We start from the raw sequence: 19,499 nt of genomic DNA on the forward strand, positions 1-19,499 counted from the left end.
AGAAGTACAAAGTTAGAGGACTTACCTCTCTCAGTTTCAAAACTTGCTACAAAGGTACAGTGATCAAAGCAATCTCCTTACTGGCATAAGGACAGATATATAGATCAATGGAATAGAATTGAGAGTTCAGAAAAACTCTTACATCCATGGTCAACTGAATTTTGACTAGGGTATCAAGTTCATTCAAAGGAGAAAAAAACAAATCTCTTCAACAAATGGTGCTGGGGCAAAAGTGGATATCTATATGCAAAAGAAAGAAACTAAACTCCTTATTTTATACTTTAAACATCCCTAAAATGGATTAAAGATTTGACTGTAAAACATGAGGGCATAAAACTTCTAGAAGAAAACATAGGAGTAAAACTTTAGAACCTTGGATTTGGCAATGGATTTTATGACATCAAAATGAACAACAAAAGAAAACAGATAAACTGGACTTCAACAGAGTTCCTTCTGCATTAAAGAACATTATTTGAAAGTGAAAAACAAACCTACAGAATGAAAGAAAATATTTACAAGTTATATATCTGATAAGGATCTAATACAAAGAACTCCTACAACTCAGTAACAAAAAGACAAATAACCCAATTTAAAAATAGACAGGAAACTCGAATAGATATTTCTGCAAAGAGGTTGTACAATAAGCACAAGAAAAAAAACTCAGCATTATTATTCATTAGAGAAATGTAAATAAAAACCAAAGTGAGATACCACTTCACCACTACTAGAATGGATATTTAAGAAAAATACAGAAAACAAGAAGTGTTGGGAAAGGTGTGGAGAAATTGAAATTCTCTTATATTGCTTGTGGGAATGTAAAATGCTATAGCCATGGTGGAAAACAATTTACCTATTCCCCAAAAAGCAAAACAAAAAATTACTAAACAACCCAGCAATGTTCCTCCTAGGTATATACCCAGGGAATTGAAAGCAGGGATTTGAATAGCTGTCTCTACACCAATGTTCATTGCAGCATTATTCACGGTAGCCAAAAGATGAAAACAACCCAGGTGTCTATCAACAAATGAATGGATAAACAAAATTTGGTATATTCATACAGTGGAATATTATTTTTCCATACAACATGGATGAATACTGAAAATATATGAAGTGAAATAAGCCAGTCACAAAATGACATATATTACATGATTCCACTTATATGAAATACCTAGAATAGGCAAAATTAGAGACAGAAATCAGATTAGAGATTGCCAGGGGCTGGGAGAAGGAGGAATGGGATGTTACTGCTGAATAGTTATAGTGTTTCTTTTTGTGATGATGAAAAAGTTTTGGAGATAGATGGTGGTAATGATTATGCAACATTGTAAATGTAGTTAATGTTGCTGAATTATAAATGGTTAAAATGGCTAATTTAGTGTTATAAATATACTTTAGTTTTTAAAAATAACAATGTAATATGCTAAAAATAATCCAGTTATATACTTTAAATAGGTGGGTTGTATGGTGTGTGAATTACACATCAATAAAACTGTTAGAAAAAAAGAGCTACTTTAAGTCTACTAGAAGAAAACATGAGTGAATTTTTTTATAAACTAACAATGGGGAAAACTCCTAGCTATCAGCTAAATTCAGGGGAAAAAAAAGAAAAAAAATTGTTAACCACATAAATCAACCACAATGAGATGTCACTTCCCACCAGTTAGGATGACTACCAAAAAGACAAGAAATAGCAAGTGTTGAGGAGGAGAAAAGGTAACCCTCATGCACTGTTGGTGGGAATGTAAATTGGTGCAAACATTATGGGAGTTTCTCAAAAAGCTAAAAATATAACCAACATATGACCCAGCAATTCCACTTCTGGACATTTAAATACCCAGAAAATGAAAACATGATCACAAAAATATATATATACCCCCATATTCACTGCAGCACTATTTACAAAAGTCAAGATATGAAAACAACTATCAATAAATGAATGGATAAAGAAAATGTGACATACATGCACACACACACACACAAATGGAATATTATTCACGTAAAAAAAGAGATGAAATCTTCCCATTTGCTACAACATGGATGGTTCTCAAGGGCATTATTCTAACTGAAATAAATCAGACACAGAAAGACAGATACCAGATGATCTCTCTTATATGCAGAATCTTAAAAAAGGAAGAAAGAAGAACAGATAACAGACTGATGGTTGCCAATGGTGTAGAGTGGCTGGTAGTGGGAGAAATAGGTGAAGGGGGTCAAAGGTAAAAAGAAAAAATAATTACAATAAAGCAAATAAAAATCAAAAGTTTATAAAATAAGATCAGGTAAAGGGAAGGAAAACAAAGGAAAAAATTTAAGATATGTATGAAAGTGAAAGTGTTAGTTGCTGCTCATTTGTGTCCGACTCTTTTGAGACTCCGTTTTGTACAATTTCTTGCCTTAATTGACTTTTTAATTATCTGGAGAGCTGTGAGGAAAGGATCTATCCCAGGCACCTCTCTTTGGCTTGTAGATAGCTGTCTTTTCCTGGTGTCTTCACATGATTGTCCCTCTTTGCAAGTAACTCCATCCAAATTTCCTCTTTTTATGAAAATAACAGTCATATTGGGTTAGAGCCCACATTGATTACCTCTATGAAGAGTTTGGGCTTCCCTGGTGGCTCAGATGGTAAAGGGTCTGCCCACAATGCGAGAAACCTGGGTTCGATCCCTGGGTTGGAAGATCCTCTGGAGAAGAGAATGGCAATCCACTCCAGTATTCTTGCCTGGGAAATCCCATGGACAGAGGACCCTGGTAGGCTACAGTCCGTGGGGTCGCAAAGAGTCGGACACGACTGAGCGACTTAGCTTATGAGGAGTTTATCTCCAAGTAAGTCACTTTCTGAGATACTGGGGGTTAGAACTTTAACACATGAATTGGAGAAGGTGGGGGTAGCCTGGGTCCCAATTCAACCCGTAACACTGAGGAGATGACTGGAATACACCTAGGGGACAAGACAGCTAAATGCAGTGTGGGGCCCTGGATTGGAAACGACAACAGAACGAGGGTATTGGTGGGAAAATGGAAGAAATCTAAATCAGATCTGTAATTTAGTTAGTGATATTATACTAAAGTATATGTCTTAGTTCTGATAATTGGCCATGGTTATGCAAGATGTTACCTTTGGGGAAAAAATGGGAAATGAGTGTATGGGAGTTCTGTCTACTATCTTTGCAATTGCTCTGTAAGATTAAATTTTTTTTTTTTTTAGATTAAATTTTTAAAAAAAAATCAGGACGTATTTGAGTTGCTTTCTGTGAAATAACTAAAAGATAAAGAAAGTCATCATACAGAGATAGTACCAAACTGGGGGAAAAATGAGTTAGCTGCATCTCACTCCCTGAAACCAACTCACGTGTTTAGTTGTGTTTAAAATGGGAAATGACCAATAGTTAGGACAACAGGTAAAAACGCCTTTTATCAAAGTAGGCAGTTCAAATGATAATATGCTTGAAAAATCTCCATCCTACACCAAGTCTTGCTTTGCCCTCTCCAACTAACAAAAAACTATCCATGTAGCTCATGTGTATGCTTCTCAGGTAAAAAGTTCAGAATGTAGTCAACAAAAGTGACCACTTCCCATATTGGAGTGATCTCTTTAAAGAGAGACTAAAATTGGTCTTATGTTTGGATTATACACTGGAAGCACTCAAGATTTGTGTGTTTATTTTCTTGACATGTTATTCTTACTAAAGAAATCACACTTTTTAGGTTCAGTTAAGTTCAGTTTCAGTTCAGTTGCTCAGTTGTATCCAACTCTTCGTGACTCCATGGACCACACCACACCAGGTCCTCTTGTCCATCACCAACTCCTGAAGCCTGCTCAAACTCATCTCCATTGAGTTGATGATGACATCCAACCATCTCATCCTCTGTCATCCCCTTCTCCTCCTGCCCTCAATCTTTCCCAGCAACAGGATCTTTTCAAATGAGTCAGCTCTTCACATCAGGTGGCCAAAGTATTGGAGTTTCAGCTTCAGCATCAGTCCTTCCAATGAACACTCAGGACTGATCTCCTTTAGGATGGACTGCTTGGATCTCCTTGCAGTCCAAGGGACTCTCAAGAGTCTTCTCCAACACCAGAGTTCAAAAGCATCAATTCTTCGGCACTCAGCCTTCTTCACAGTCCAACTCTCACATCCATACATGACCACTGGAAAAACCATAGCCTTGATGAGATGGATCTTTGCTGACAAAGTAATGTCCCTGCTTTTTAATATGCTGTCTAGGTTGGTCATAACTTTTCTTCCAAGGAGTAAGCGTCTTTTAATTTCATTGCTGCAATCACCATCTACAGTGAATTTGGAGCCCCCAAAATTAAAGTCCGACACTGTTTCCACTGTTTCCCCATCTATTTCCCATGAAGTGATGGGACCAGATGCCATGATCTTCATTTTCTGAATGTTGAGCTTTAAGCCACCTTTTTCCCTCTCCTCTTTCATTTTCATCAAGAGTCTCTTTAGTTCTTCTTCACTTTCTGCCATAAGGGTAGTGTCATCTGCATGTCTGAAGTTATTGATATTTCTCCTGGCAATCTAGATTCCAGCTTGTGCTTCATCCAGTTCAGCATTTCTCATGATGTACTCTGCATAGAAGTTAAATAAGCAGGGTGACAATATACAGCCTTGATGTACTCCTTTTCCTATTTGGAACCAGTCTGTTGTTCCATGTCCAGTTCTAACTGTTGCTTCCTGACCTGCATACAGGTTTCTCAAGAGGCAGGTCAGGTGGTCTGGTATTCCCATCTCTTTCAGAATTTTCCACAGTTTATTGTGATCCACACAGTCAAAGGCTTTGACATAGTCAATAAAGCAGAAATAGATGTTTTTCTGGAACTTTCTTGCTTCTTTGATGATCCAGTGAATGTTGGCAATTTGATCTCTGGTTCCTCTGCCTTTTCTAAAACCAGCTTGAACATCTGGAAGTTCACGGTTCACGTATTGCTGAAGCCTGGCTTGGAGAATTTTGAGCATTACTTTACTAGCGTGTGAGATGAGTGCAATTGTGCAGTAGTTTGAGCATTCTTTGGCATTGCCTTTCTTTGGGATTGGAACGAAAACTGACCTTTTCCAGTCCTGTGGCCACTGCTGAGTTTTCCAAATTTGCTGGCATACTGAGTGCAGCACGTTCACAGCATCATCTTTTAGGATGTGAAATAGCTCAACTGGAATTCCATCATCTCCACTAGCTTTGTTCATAGTGATGCTTCCTAAGGCCCACTTGACTTCACATTCCAGGATGTTGGGCTCTAGGTGGGTGATCACACCATCGTGATTAACTGGATTACGAAGACCTTTTTGTACAGTTCTTCTGTGTATTCTTGCCACCTCTTCTTAATATCTTCTGCTTCGGTTAGGTCCATACCATTTCTGTCCTTTCTTGAGCCCATCTTTTCATGAACGTTCCTTTGGTATCTCTAATTTTCTTGAGATCTCTAGTCTTTCCCATTCTATTGTTTTCCTCTATTTCTTTGCACTGATCACTGAGGAAGGCTTTCTTATCTCTCCTTGCTGTTCTTTGGAACTCTGCATTCAAATCAGAATATCTTTCTTTTTTTCCTTTGCTTTTCGCTTCTCTTCTTTCACAGCTATTTGTAAGGCCTCCTCAGACAGCCATTTTGCTGATCTCTGTCTCCTGTACAATGTCCCAAACCTCTGCCCATAGTTCATCAGGCACTCTGTCTATCAGATCTAGTCCCTTAAACCTATTTCTCACTTCCACTGTATAATCATAAGGGGTTTGATTTAGGTCATACCTGAATGGACTAGTGGTTTTCCCTGCTTTCTTCACTTTAAGTCTGAATTTGGCAGTAAGGAGTTCATGATCTGAGCCACAGTCAGCTCCCAGTCTTATGACTGTATAGAGCTTCTCCATCTTTGGCTGCAAAGAATATAATCTCTCTGATTTCTGTGTTGGCCATCTGGTGATGTCCATGTGTAGAGTCTTCTCTTGTGTTGTTCAAAGAGGGTGTTTGCTATGACCAGTGCATTTTCTTGGTAAAACTCTGTTAGCCTTTGCCCTGCTTCATTCCATACTCCAAGGCCAAATTTGCCTGTTACTCCAGGTGTTTCTTGACTTCCTACTTTTGCATTCCAGTCCCCTATAATGAAAAGGACATCTTTTTTGGGTGTTAGTTCTCAAAGTTCTTGTAGGTCTTCATAGAACCATTCAATTTCAGCTTCTTTAGCATTACTGGTTGGGGCATAGACTTGGATTACTGTGATATTGAGTGGTTTGCCTTGGAAACGAACAGAGATCATTCTGTCGATTTAGAGACTGCATCCAAGTACTGCATTTTGGACTCTTGTTGACTATGATGGCTACTCCATTTCTTCTAAGGGATTCTTGCCCACAGTAGTAGATATAATGATCATCTGAGTTAAATTCACCCATTCCAGTCCATTTTAGTTCACTGATTCCTAAAATGTCAATGTTCACTCTTGCCATCTCCTGTTTGACCACTTCCAATTTGCCTTGATTCATGGACCTAACATTCCAGGTTCCTATGCAATATTGCTCTTTACAGATTCAGACCTTGCTTCTATCATCAGTCACATTCACAACTGGGTACTGTTTTTGCTTTGGCTCCATCTCTTCATTTTCTCTGGAGTTATTTCTCCACCTGGGGAGTTCATCTTTCAGTGTCCTATCTTTTTACCTTTTCATACTGTTCATGGGGTTCTCAAGGCAAGAATACTGAAGTGGTTTGCCATTCCCTTTTCCAGTGGACCACATTTTGCCAGAACTCTCCACCAAGACCCATCTCTCTTGCGTGGCCCTGCACAGCATGGCTTAGTTTCACTGAGTTAGAGAAGGGTGTGGTCCATGTGATTAGATTGGTTAGTTTTCTATGACTGTGGTTTCAGTCTGTCTGCCCTCTGATGCCCTCTCTCAGTGCCTACCATCTTACTGGGGTTTCTCTCACCTTGGACATGGAGTGTCTCTTCATAGCTGCTCTAGCAAAGTGCAGCCGCTGCCCCTTACCTTGGACATGAGGCATTGTCTCAAGGCTGCTGCTACTGACCTTGGATATAGGGTATCTCCTCTGGGCTGCTCGCCACTCCAGTGCCATGCAGCGGCCTTTTTAGGTACTTAATGAAAACTGGATCACATTACCATTATGTTATGTTTCTTCTCTCTCTGCCTTTGCCTTCTCTTCTTTTCGCCTATTCTTTTAAAGTTTAATTCATCTTCAAGCCAAAATGTCTTTAATTCTCTAGACTCTGTCTTGTATTTTTTCTTTATTCCTCTTTTACCTAAGCTACTGCAGTTTGACATTCCTAGCACCTAGTTGCCAATACTAGCAGAATCATGCATCCAGGCATTCAGGTTGTATACCACACAAAAGGATCATATCTAAAAGATAAACCTTGAAAGACTTAATTGAGATGAAATTTACAGGTGAAATCCATAATCTGAGGCCATTCAGTTATGGAATGACTGGGGAGAGCTCCCTCCTCCATGAACTCCTGTCTGCACTCATGGAGAGTACCAGTGAACTAGCATACACTCTAACAATTGTCCACACTCTCACTTGACTACAGTCTGAGCATTTCTTTGTATCAGCTGCCTATTTTCACAAAATGACATGTAACAAACAACTCTGAGTAGCTTATAAACAACAAGCTTTTAGCTCTTGCTCATGCATCTTTGGAGAAGGCAATGGCAACCGACTCCAGTACCCTTGCCTGGCAAATCCCAGGGACGGAGGAGCCTGGTAGGCTGCAGTCCATGGGGTCGCTAGGAGTCGGACACAACTGAAGTGACTTAGCAGCAGCAGCAACAGCAGCATGCATCTTTAGGTTTTCTGGAATATGGTTGATCTAGGCTGAGCTGACCTGGGCTGGACTGTGCTAGGCTAGGCTCCAAGCTTCAGGTTGAATTCAGGTTTGCTCCACATCTTTCTTCCACCTTTAACCAGTTACTACTCAAATTCATCATTCTTATGGTCAAATACAGGAACACAAAGGGCAAATCCAACCATGCAAGCATATTTCAAACATCTGCCCACATCATGTTCACTAACAACCCACTGGTCAAAGTAAGTCACTACGTCAAGTCCAAAGGCAAAGTACAGGGAAGTAGATCCCATGAACCATGAGGTCTTATCAAGGAAGTGAATGTGTAATAGGAACACAAGGCAATGATAGAGACCAACAACTCAGTCTGTTAACAGCAGCTCCTCATGTTGCTTTTCTTGCTCCCCTGCCACTCTCAGAAGTCTGAGCCCTCTGACTTTGTCTCCTCACCTAGATGGAGCTGGGAGTTTGGCTGTCTGCCTGGGCTCTGGAAATCTCCCTTAGGGGGAGTTATTCAGATTGTGTAATAACATACTACCAACATTTTTTTAACTTTAAAAAAAGCATGCTCTTTTAAAATTCATACCAAGGTATTGCATAAGCAAGGAATTGACAGCCCCCCAGAGGGGATATGTCCACAGTCACCAGCTTTCATTCCAATGTCCTCAATTGTATATTTATTAGTCAACCACCATAAAAGAGAATGAAATATTGCCATTTGCAGCAACATTGATGGACCTAGAGAAGACTATACTAAATAAATTAGAAAAAGAAGGACAAATACTATATCACTTGTATGTGGAATCTAAAAAAATAATACAAATGAATCTATGTATAAAACAGAAACAAACTCAGACATAGAAAAAATTTATGGTTACCAAAGGGAAAAAGGAGAAGGAGAGGAATAAATCAGAAGTATGGGATTAACAGAAACAAACTACTATACCTAAAATAGATTAGCAACAAGGATTTACTGTATAGCACAGGGGACTATACTCAAAATCTTGTAATAAACTACAATGGGAAATAATCTAAAGAGATACACACACACACACACACATATATGAAAAAAATTTTTCATCTTTCAGTTCCTTGTAGCACATAGTATAGTACCTGCCCTAATAGATGTCTTATAAATATAAAAATGAGATGTTTAGTAAACCAGATTTTTTTTGGTAACAAAGAGAACTTTTAAGCAAGTAGCAAATGTGTCTATGACCCATAAGCCCACTGACTCGTTGACCATGAAGTCTGGTTGTGGGAGAAACTTGCAAGCTTTCAACCTGGGGATAAGCAGAGCCCAGTATTGACAAAGGAGAACTGATGGAACACAGACTACTATTTTTCCACAACCTCAGAGAAAAGCTTATTCATGAGCCAAGAGCAACCATTTGTCCCTTCTTGGGGAAATTTGAGCCAAGAAATTATGAATTCATTATTTCCCAGATACTATAGGGATGCTTAAAAACAATTAAAAAAAAAATCTTATGTAATATCTTTTAATCATCTCATTCTCTACCCCTAAAATCCTATTTAAAGAAAACTTCACTGTGAGTAGTGTGGTGATTGTCAGAGACTGGGAGAGGGGAAATGAGGATTTATTGTTGAACAAGTTTCAGTTTTGCAAGTTTTAATATTTTGCCTGAAGATTCTAGGGAAAAACAGGTAACAGGCCTATTGCAGAAGTACCAGAGTTAATGCACAATTATAGGGGGAAAAACAGTCTTGGGGACTCTCCTAGAAAGCCCTTGACCCTCAAGGGCCTTCATCAGTGGTACAAGTTACTTATTTATACTGCTTGTCACTAAGTAATAACACCAACAAAACCTTATCTTTGTACAGTCTAAATGCCACTTATCAGAAAGTTACTTACTGACTGGTGTTTAAACATTGATTTTCCATAAAAACAAACACAGTCAAGCTATTTAGTATTTATCTTGATTTGCTTACACTTGTAGGGTGCATGTCTAGGCTTGCCAACAGCATTGCTCCTAAATCCTCAAGTGAAAAGAGGAGAAAAATATTGGGTCCAGGACCTGACCTGAGTGTATTAACGAAGTCACCCTGAGAACCATTAACCTTTATTTCAAGCCAAAACATGTGTATTTTTGTCCATCAGTCAGTCAGTTAGTCAGTTCAGTCGCTCAGTTGTGTCCGACTCTTTGCGACCCCATGAATCGCAGCACGCCAGGCCTCCCTGTCCATCACCAACTCCCGGAGTTCACTCAGACTCACGTCCATCAAGTCACTGATGCCATCCAGCCACCTCATCCTCTGTCGTCCCCTTCTCCTCCTGCCCCCAATCCCTCCCACCATCAGAGTCTTTTCCAATGAGTCAACTCTTTGCATGAGGTGGCCAAAGTACTGGAGTTTCAGCTTCAGCATCATTCCTTCCAAAGAAATCCCAGGGCTGATCTCCTTCGGAAAGGACTGGTTGGATCTCCTTGCAGTCCAAGGGACTCTCAAGAGTCTTATCCAACACCACAGTTCAAAAGCATCAATTCTTCGGTGCTCAGCCTTCTTCACAGTCCAACTCTCACATCCATACATGACTACTGGAAAAACCATAGCCTTGACTAGACGGACCTTAGTTGGCAAAGTAATATCTCTGCTTTTCAATATGCTATCTAGGTTGGTCATAACTTTTCTTCCAAGGAGTAAGCGTCTTTTAATTTCATGGCTGCAATAAAAGTGGTCAATTCCCAGAAGACATTCCAAATTAAGTGAGAGATATCTCTGCACTTCTGAGAGAATCTCTGAGAATGTAAATAGGGAGCTTAGCCCTGTCTTATATTATAATATCACCCTATAATACATACATTGAATAAGGCAACTGCATAAAAAAAGCTTGAGGATACAATTGATTCTGCAAGCCAACTTCTGCCTTCCTTCTGGTATTTGTATGTCTTTTTATTATTTTTCTATCTTGTTCAAATTTGCATCTATATCTGGTTAATACCTATTTTTAGTATTTATTTAATGAATAGCAATACAGATACTTACCATCCTCCTTTAGTGTCTACCTGACTTCCTTCTACAAGGCTGTAAAGAAATGGAAAGTATCCTGTGGGGGATATTTACATCTGTTTCTAATAAAAAAAAACAAAACAAGCACTGACTGCTTCTTGTGTATTACAGCAGAAGCTCTTCTCTCATGCTGTCACTGTTGAGGCCATTTATAAAGAAAGAATCTGGAAAGTGGAGCACTATAATCCTCATTGCCCCAAAATAATTTTCTTGGTGTTCTTTGTGTTAATACCAATGGTCTGACATCTCTGAAAAATTGTTCTTCCTTCATTAGACAGATATGTGCATAAGGAGCTATAAGAAAACAAAGCTAAGAAATAGAAAAGAGAAATATCAAAGTAAGTGACATAATAAAAAGTCCCCAAAATTAGGAATAAGAAAAAAAAATGAGACTACATAAACCCATATGATTTCTTCAAATGTATAAAGACTCCTTGACCTAATACCCAAAGTCAATAACTCAAATTAAGTGTCAGTTAGGACTGCAAAAGTGTATTATCCCTCAATCTGTTTCTGTGAGATCTATGGAGTTTTCCACCAAAGGCCACAAAGCCCACCCATTTGTACTTCACCAGGCAGAGTCCTGGGTTTAGCAGGACATGTCTTTCCTTCTTCCTCAGGGCTTTCAACCTGAGAAAAAGGGACTCCCTCTCTCCCACCAAAATGGGTGAAACGAGTACAGGTTACTCTGAGGGCTCTGAAATCAAGTCTCCACAAGCTTCATACCTCTGCTTTATTGGTGCAGATATTGAGAGTGATTCCTCTGAGGAAACAACTAAGTTTCTGCCAATATTATTAGGTAATTTTGCCTATTTTGTTCAAATATCAATATTCACTTTTCTCAGATACTTTCCTGGTAGTGCAGTAGCCAAGACTCTGTGCTCCTAATGGAGGGGGCCCACGTTCCATCCCTGGTCAGGGAACTAGAACCTGGATGTTACAACAGAGATCGAAGTTTCTGCATGCTATAACTAAGACCAGGTGCCGCCAAATAAATAACTACTTTTTAAAAACAGAAAATGAACTTGTAAAAAAATATTTGCTACTCTTGGTCATTTATAACAAACTTTTTCCTTGGAACTCGTTAACAATGAAAAGTTTATTTCATGCTACGCAAATACAAGATTGCATCCTACATGAACATGTTCATATATATGGCCTTCAACCTATGAAAGGGAAGCAGGACCTCAGAGCCTGAGGGACTATTTTTCATCTTTTGAGAACATAAATCCACCCAATTTAATTTTCTGAACCACCTGTATGTAAATAATAGCTGCCATTTATTATGTGCTGAGTAAAGTGCAAGAGCTTTACATGAGATATATCTCAGCAAATTGTAGGACAATCCCAAAAGATGGTGATTATTATCTTAAACTTACAGATAGTAAACTAAAGCTCAGAAGAGTTATTTGCCTGTTGTCATTGAGCTAATAAAGACCGACTGGAACCCAGGTCTGCATGACCCCTGCGACCATGTACTTTCCACTATCTTATGCTGCTTCCCAAGTCTACTTTATGCAGAGGACTATAGTAATACAAAGAGACATTCACTGAAATATTGCTATGTGTCCTTGGACTAAATAATTAATCTTTGTATTCATTTTCTAATCTTTAAAATAAGGATAATAAAGATTCATACCTCATTAGTTATTAGCCGTTATTATATGTAAAGGGAGATGAGTGCAATTGTGCAGTAGTTTGAGCATTCTTTGGCATTGCCTCTCTTTGGGATTGGAATGAAAACTGACCTTTTCCAGTCCTGTGGCCACTGCTAAGTTTTCCAAATTTGCTGGCATATTGAGTGCAGCACGTTCACAGCATCATCTTTTAGGATTTGAAATAGCTCAACTGGAATCCCATCACCTCCACTAGCTTTCTTCGTAGTGAAGCTTCCTAAGGACCACTTGACTTCACATTCAAAGATGTTGGGCTCTAGGTGAGTGATCACACCATTGTGATTTTCTGGGTCATGAAGATCTTTTTTGTATAGTTCTTTTGTGTATTCTTGCCACCTCCTCTTAATATCTTCTGCTTCAGTTAGGTCCATACCATTTCTGTCCTTTATTGAGCCCATCTTTGCATGAAATGTTCCCTTGGTATCTCTAATTTTCTTGAAGGGATCTCTAGTCTTTCCCATTCTATTGTTTTCCTCTATTTCTTTGCACTGATCACTGAAGAAGGCTTTCTTATCTCTCCTTGCTATTCTTTGCAACTCTGCATTCAAATGGGTATATCTTTCCTTTCCTCCTTTGTTTTTCACTTCTCCTCTTTCACAGCTATTTGTAAGGCCTCCTCAGACAGCCATTTTGCTTTTTTGCATTTCTTTTTCTTGGGGATGGTCTTGATCCCTGTCTCCTGTACAATGTCACAAACCTCTGCCCATAGTTCATCAAGCACTCTATCAGATCTAGTTCCTTAAATCTATTTCTAACTTCTACTGTATAATCATAAGGGATTTGATTTAGGTAATACTTGAATGGACGAGTGGTTTTCCCTGCTTTCTTCAATTTAAGTCTGAATTTGGCAATAAGGAGTTTCTGATCTGAGCCACAGTCAGCTCCCAGACTTGTTTTTTGCTGACTGTATAGAGCTTCTCCATTTTTGGCTGCAAAGAATTTAATCAGTCTGATTTCAGTGTTGGCCATCTGGTGATGTCCAGGTATAGAGTATTCTCTTGTGTTTTCGGAAGAGGGTGTTTGTTATGACCAGTGAGTTCTCTTGCACTTACCTCACATGCTAGTAAAGCAATGCTCAAAATTCTCCAAGCCAGGCTTCAGCAATATGTGAACCGTGAACTTCCAGATGTTCAAGCTGGTTTTAGTAAAGGAGGAGGAACCAGAGATCAAATTGCCAACATCTGCTGAATCGTCGAAAAAGCAAGAGAATTCCAAAAAAAACATCTATTTTTGCTTTATTGACTATGCCAAAGCCTCTGACTGTGTAGATCACAATAAACTGTGGAAAATTCTTTGAGAGCTGGGAATACCAGACAACTGACCTGCCTTTTGAGAAATCCATATGCAGGTCAGGAAGCAACAGTTAGAACTGGACATGGAACAACAGACTGGTTCCAAATAGGAAAAGGAGTACATCAAGGCTGTATATCGTCACCCTGCTTATTTAATTTATATGCAGAGTACATCATGAAAAACACTGGGCTGGAGGTAGCACAAGCTGGAATCAAGATTGCCAGGAGAAATATCAATAGCCTCAGATATGCAGATGACACCACCCTTATGGCAGAAAGTGAAGAAGAACTAAAGGGCCTCTTGATGAAAGTGAAAAAGGAGAGTGCAAAAGGTGGCTTAAAGCTCAACATTCAGAAAACGAAGATCATGGCACCCGGTCCCATCAGTTCATGGCAGATAGAAGGCAATACAGTGGAAACAGTGGCTGACTTTATTGGGGGGCTCCAAAATCACTGCAGATGGTAACTGCAGCCATGAAATTAAAAGACGCTTACTCCTTGGAAGGAAACTTATGACCAACCTAGACAGTATATTAAAAAGCAGAGACATTACTTTACCAACAAAGGTCCATCTAGTCAAGGCTATGGTTTTTCCAGTGGTCATGTATGGATGTGAGAGTTGAACAATAAAGAAAGCTAAGCACCGAAGAAATGATGCTTTTGAACTCTGGTGTTGGAGAAGACTCTTGAGAGTCCCTTGGACTGCAAGGAGATCCAACCAGTCCATCCTAAAGGAGATCAGTCCTGGGGGTTCATTGGAAGGACTGATGCTGAAGCTGAAACTCCAGTACTTTGGCCAACTGATGTGAAGAGTTGACTCATTTGAAAAGACCCTGATCTGGGGAAAGATTGAAAGCAGGAGGAGAAGAGGATGACAGCGAATGAGATGGTTGGATGGCATCACTGACTAAATGGACATGAGTTTAATAAACTCCGGGAGTTTGTGATGGAGAAGGAAGCCTGGTGTGCTGCAGTCTATGGAATCACAAAGAGTATGACACGACTGAGTGAGTGAACTGAACCGAATTTAACATGTAAAGTACATATAATACTACATAGAACATAATAAGTGAGTTGATATGAGTACTAGGAACTGGAAATATATCAGCAAATGAGACATAAGTCCTCGTCTTCATAAAATTTCATTCTGGAGAAAGGGAAAGAAAAAGTAGACAAATTAGCAAATAACGTGTATATCAATTCAGTTCAGTTCAGTTGCTCAGTCGTGTCCAACTCTTTGCGACCCCATGGACTGCAGCACACCAGGCCTCCCTGTCCATCACCAACTCCCAGAGTCCACCCAAACTCATGTCCATCAAGTTGATGATGCCATCCAACCATCTCATCTTCTGTTGTCCCCTTCTCCTCCTGCTCTCAATCTTTCCTAGCCTCAGGGTCTTTTCCAATGAGTCAGCTCTTCACACCAGGTGGCCAAGTATTGGAGTTTCAGCCTCAACATCAGTCCTTCCAATGAACACCCAGGACTGATCTCCTTTAGGATGGACTGGTTGGATTTCCTTGCAGGCCAAGGGACTCTCAAGAAGTCTTCTCCAACACCACAGTTCAAAAGCATTAATTCTTTGGCACTCAGCTTTCTTTTTAATCCAACTCTCACATCCATACATGACCACTGGAAAAACCATAGCCTTGACTAGATGGACCTTTGTTGGCATGTAATGTCTCTGCTTTTTAATACGCTGTCTAGGCTGGTCATAACTTTCCTTCCAAGGAGTAAGCGTCTTTTAATTTCATTGCTGCAATCACCATCTGCAGTGATTTTGGAGCCCAGAAAAATAAAGTCAGCCATTGTTTCCACTGTTTCCCCATCTATCTGCCATGAAGTGATGGGACCAGATGCCATGATCTTAGTTTTCTGAATGTTGAGCTTTAAGCCAACTTTAAGCCAACTGTCCTCTTTCACTTTCATCAAGAGTGTCTTTAGTTCTTCTTCACTCTCTGCCATAAGGGTGGTGTCATCTGCATATCTGAGGTTATTGATATTTCTCCCGGCAATCTTGATTCCAGCTTGTGCTTCCTCCAGCCCAGCGTTTCCCATGATGTACTCTGCATAGAAGTTAAATAAGCAGGGTGACAATATACAGCCTTGATGTACTCCTTTTCCTATTTGGAACCAGTCTGTTGTTCCATGTCCATTTCTAACTGTTGCTTCCTGACCTGCATACAGATTTCTCAAAAGGCAGGTCAGGTGGTCTGGTATTCCCATCTCTTTCAGAATTTTCCACTGATATTGTGATCCACATAGTCAGAGGCTTTGGCATAGTCAATAAAGCAGAAATAGATGCATATACCTGGTGTAATGCTGTAGTATTTCAGGATGTAATAACCACGAAGAAATACAAAGGAAAAATGGGAGATAAAGAATGCTAGATTGGGGTACTCTTTTAAATAGGGCCTTCATGGAAGGTTTCGTTGAGGTAACCTTAAGTAGCGACATGAAATGGATACAGTAGTGAGCCGTGCATATATTTATTGGTAAAATTTCCAAGCAAGGGAAAAGCAAGAACAAAGGGTCAGTTTGCCTGAAACTTTTTTTAACTTTTTATTTTATTTATTCTTAAAAATTTTTATTTTGTATTGGGGTATTGCTGAATAACAATGTTTTGATAGTTTCAGGTGAACAGCAAATGGATTCAGCCATACATATACAAACTCCCCTCCCATTGCCTGGACTTTTCAAGGAACAACAAGGAGGTCTAAGGAACTAGAGTGGAGTGACCAAGGAGAGTGGTAGAAGATGAAGTCCTGGTGAGTGGGGAAAGGGGGAGATTGTGCAGGATTTCATAGGTCATTGTAAGAAATTTAAGGGTTCTGAGCAAGGGGTAACATTACATGGCTCATGTTTTTAAAAGGATCCCTCTGGCAGCTGTGTTAGGAATCCATGGTAGAGAGAGCAGCAGTAATTCAGGAGAGACAAGATCTTGGCAATAATCAAGGAAAGAGTAGCAATGGAGATGGTAAGCAGTGGTCAGATTCTGAAAATACTCTAAATGTAGAACCCCAGAGATTTCTTGAGCGATCAGATGTAGAATGTGAGTGGAAGACAGGAGTCAAGGACTGGCCTGAGCAGCTGAGATGACAGAGATAACATTAACTCAAAAGGAGAAAACTCAGGGAGAAACCGTGTTTAGAAATCTTCTGCATATCATTTTAAATCCTTTCAGCCTCACCATCGTCCAGGTATCGCTGCAGTGATCAATTTTGTGCAAGCATCAATCTGAAGATCATCTCTCAAGAACAATATTCCATCCAGCATCTTCCCTCTCTCCCTTCCTGCCTCTAACGTGGGATACTGCAGAAACTAGCCGTCCATACACATGTGCAGTTAGAAGCATGTGGTGGTTCTGACCAATGGCAGACAGGAGCCAATGGATAAATGCTTCCTCTTTGTTCTTCTTCACTTTAGTAGAGACTATAAGACACATCTCATAAGGATTCTCAGAAAGTTCCACAGTATCAATCAACACACGGCATTTGTTAACTCAATAATGCATCCTTGTATTGGCTTTTGTAACTTCGTTATTTTGTTTCCCCTGAGCCCCTTATTCTATTCCCTGAACTCATATTCTCAAACCAACCACCAGCACATAAGCCTTTGTTTGCGGCTCTGCTTTCAAGGGAGGGCTTCTCTTGTGGCTCAGCTGGTCAAGAATCCACCTGCAATGCGGGACACCTGGATTTGATCCCTGGATTGGGAAGATCCCCTGGAGAAGGGAAAGGGTACCCACTCCAGTATTCTGGCCTGGAGAATTCTATGGATTGTATAGTCCATGGGGTTGCAAAGAGTCAGACACGACTGAGAGACTTTCACTTTCACTTTCAGGGGAACTCTGGGCATCAAAAGTGACTCCAAAAAGCAAAGCCTCAGTATGAGATTTTGGAGGCAGTTCTTACAACACTGATTACAAGACAATAAGGACCCCTGCTGGTGGTTAAGTCGTTGTTGATAAATTGCAAGTGGTGACAACTCCTGCATACAGTAGTAGCAAAGCTAATTATCAAGACTTTAGTAGACTAGAATGAAGAGCAGACAGAAAATGAAGCATTGAATTACATGGTGGTTATGGTACTTGAGCATTGTGATAGCAATGATACTGTGGGCTAACAATGATAGGGCTGCTGCTGCTACTGCTGCTAAATCGCTTCGGTCGTGTCTGCTAATAATAATCAAATCATGGCCCATTGTGAAAGCCAGAAGCCTCTAGGGCACAGTAACCACCGAGCAGACTATGCTAAAAATCAGCTTCAGTATACAATCATAAGGGTGGCAGGGCTGCAAAGCAGTCTAAATGCACAGCCTTGAAATATCACCCTCGTCAAAACTACAGCCTTAAGTAGGAAAACAATGAAGTCTGGAGATCTAGAATGGGGATATTTGTGTGCCCATGTCTTATAATCTTAAATGCTCAGATTTTTTTGTCATCCTCTCTGTCAACAGTATTTCTTTTGATAAAGGAAAGCAGCCTCTCCTTGTCAGGAAATACTGCAAAGAGTATATCTGAGGCAAGTGCCTTATTTATGACCTTATTTTCCCCAATATCCTCCCAACTGCTACTGCTTCAAGCCTGTAACCAGCGTCAGATCTCAGCCCAATCTACATGGGGACTGCAATCCCTGCTCCAGGGAGAATCAGACCAGAATTATTCAGTCTCAGTACTAGTGACATCTGGGGGTGGGAAGAAAAGTTATGACCAACCTAGATAACATATTGAAAAGCAGACACATTACTTTGCCAACAAAGGTCTGTCTAGTCAAGGCTGTGGTTTTTCCAGTGGTCATGTATGGATGTGAGAGTTGGACTGTGAAGAAAGCTGAGCACTGAAGAATTGATGCTTTTGAACTGTGGTGTTGGAGAAGACTCTCGAGAGTCCCTTGGACTGCAAGGAGATCTAACCGGTCCATCCTAAAGGAGATCAGCCCTGGGTGTTCTTTGGAAGGAATGATGCTAAAGCTGAAACTCCAGTACTTTGGCCACCTCATGCGAAGAGTTGACTCATTGGAAAAGACTCTGATGGTGGGAGGGATTGGGGGCAGGAGGAGAAGGGGACAACAGAGGATGAGATGACTGGATGGCATCAATGACTCAATGGACATGAGTCTGAGTGAACTCCAGGAGTTGGTGATGGACAGGGAGGCCTGGCGTGCTGTGATTTATGGGGTCGCAAAGAGTCGGACACAACTGAGCGACTGAACTGAACTGAACTGAATTCTTTGTTGCAGAGGCTGTCCTGTGTATTGTAGGTGTTTAGCAGCATCCCTGGCCTCTAATCATTAGACGTTAGTAGAACTCTCTCAGTAATGACAATCAAAAATGTTTCTAGACAGTACCAAATGTCTCTTGGGCATCAAAATCACCCATTGAGAATAACTGACCTATAGATAAAGAACTGCAAAACTGTCTAACATAACCAATAGAAACCAGGGGATTATATGCATGAGTAAACATTTAGAGTGTTAAAACACAGGAATGAAGTTGTAAGGCTAGGTAGGAAAGAATTTATGACATGGGGCCATTTACTTGTGATTCTGGATTTAAAGTTTGACAAGGATACCTGGAGTCAGTCCTAATACAAACCCTTCATGCCTCCTTAAAGCTTGACTATGCTGATGGCCTGTGCTAAATGAGATGTTAGAACAACTCTAAACGAGTATTGAGAAAGGAATCAGAAGACTCAGGGGATCAGGAGTGTAGA

Source organism: Oryx dammah, unplaced genomic scaffold (genome assembly GCF_014754425.2).
Source record: "Oryx dammah isolate SB20612 unplaced genomic scaffold, SCBI_Odam_1.1 HiC_scaffold_3, whole genome shotgun sequence".
Classification (NCBI taxonomy): domain Eukaryota; kingdom Metazoa; phylum Chordata; class Mammalia; order Artiodactyla; family Bovidae; genus Oryx; species Oryx dammah.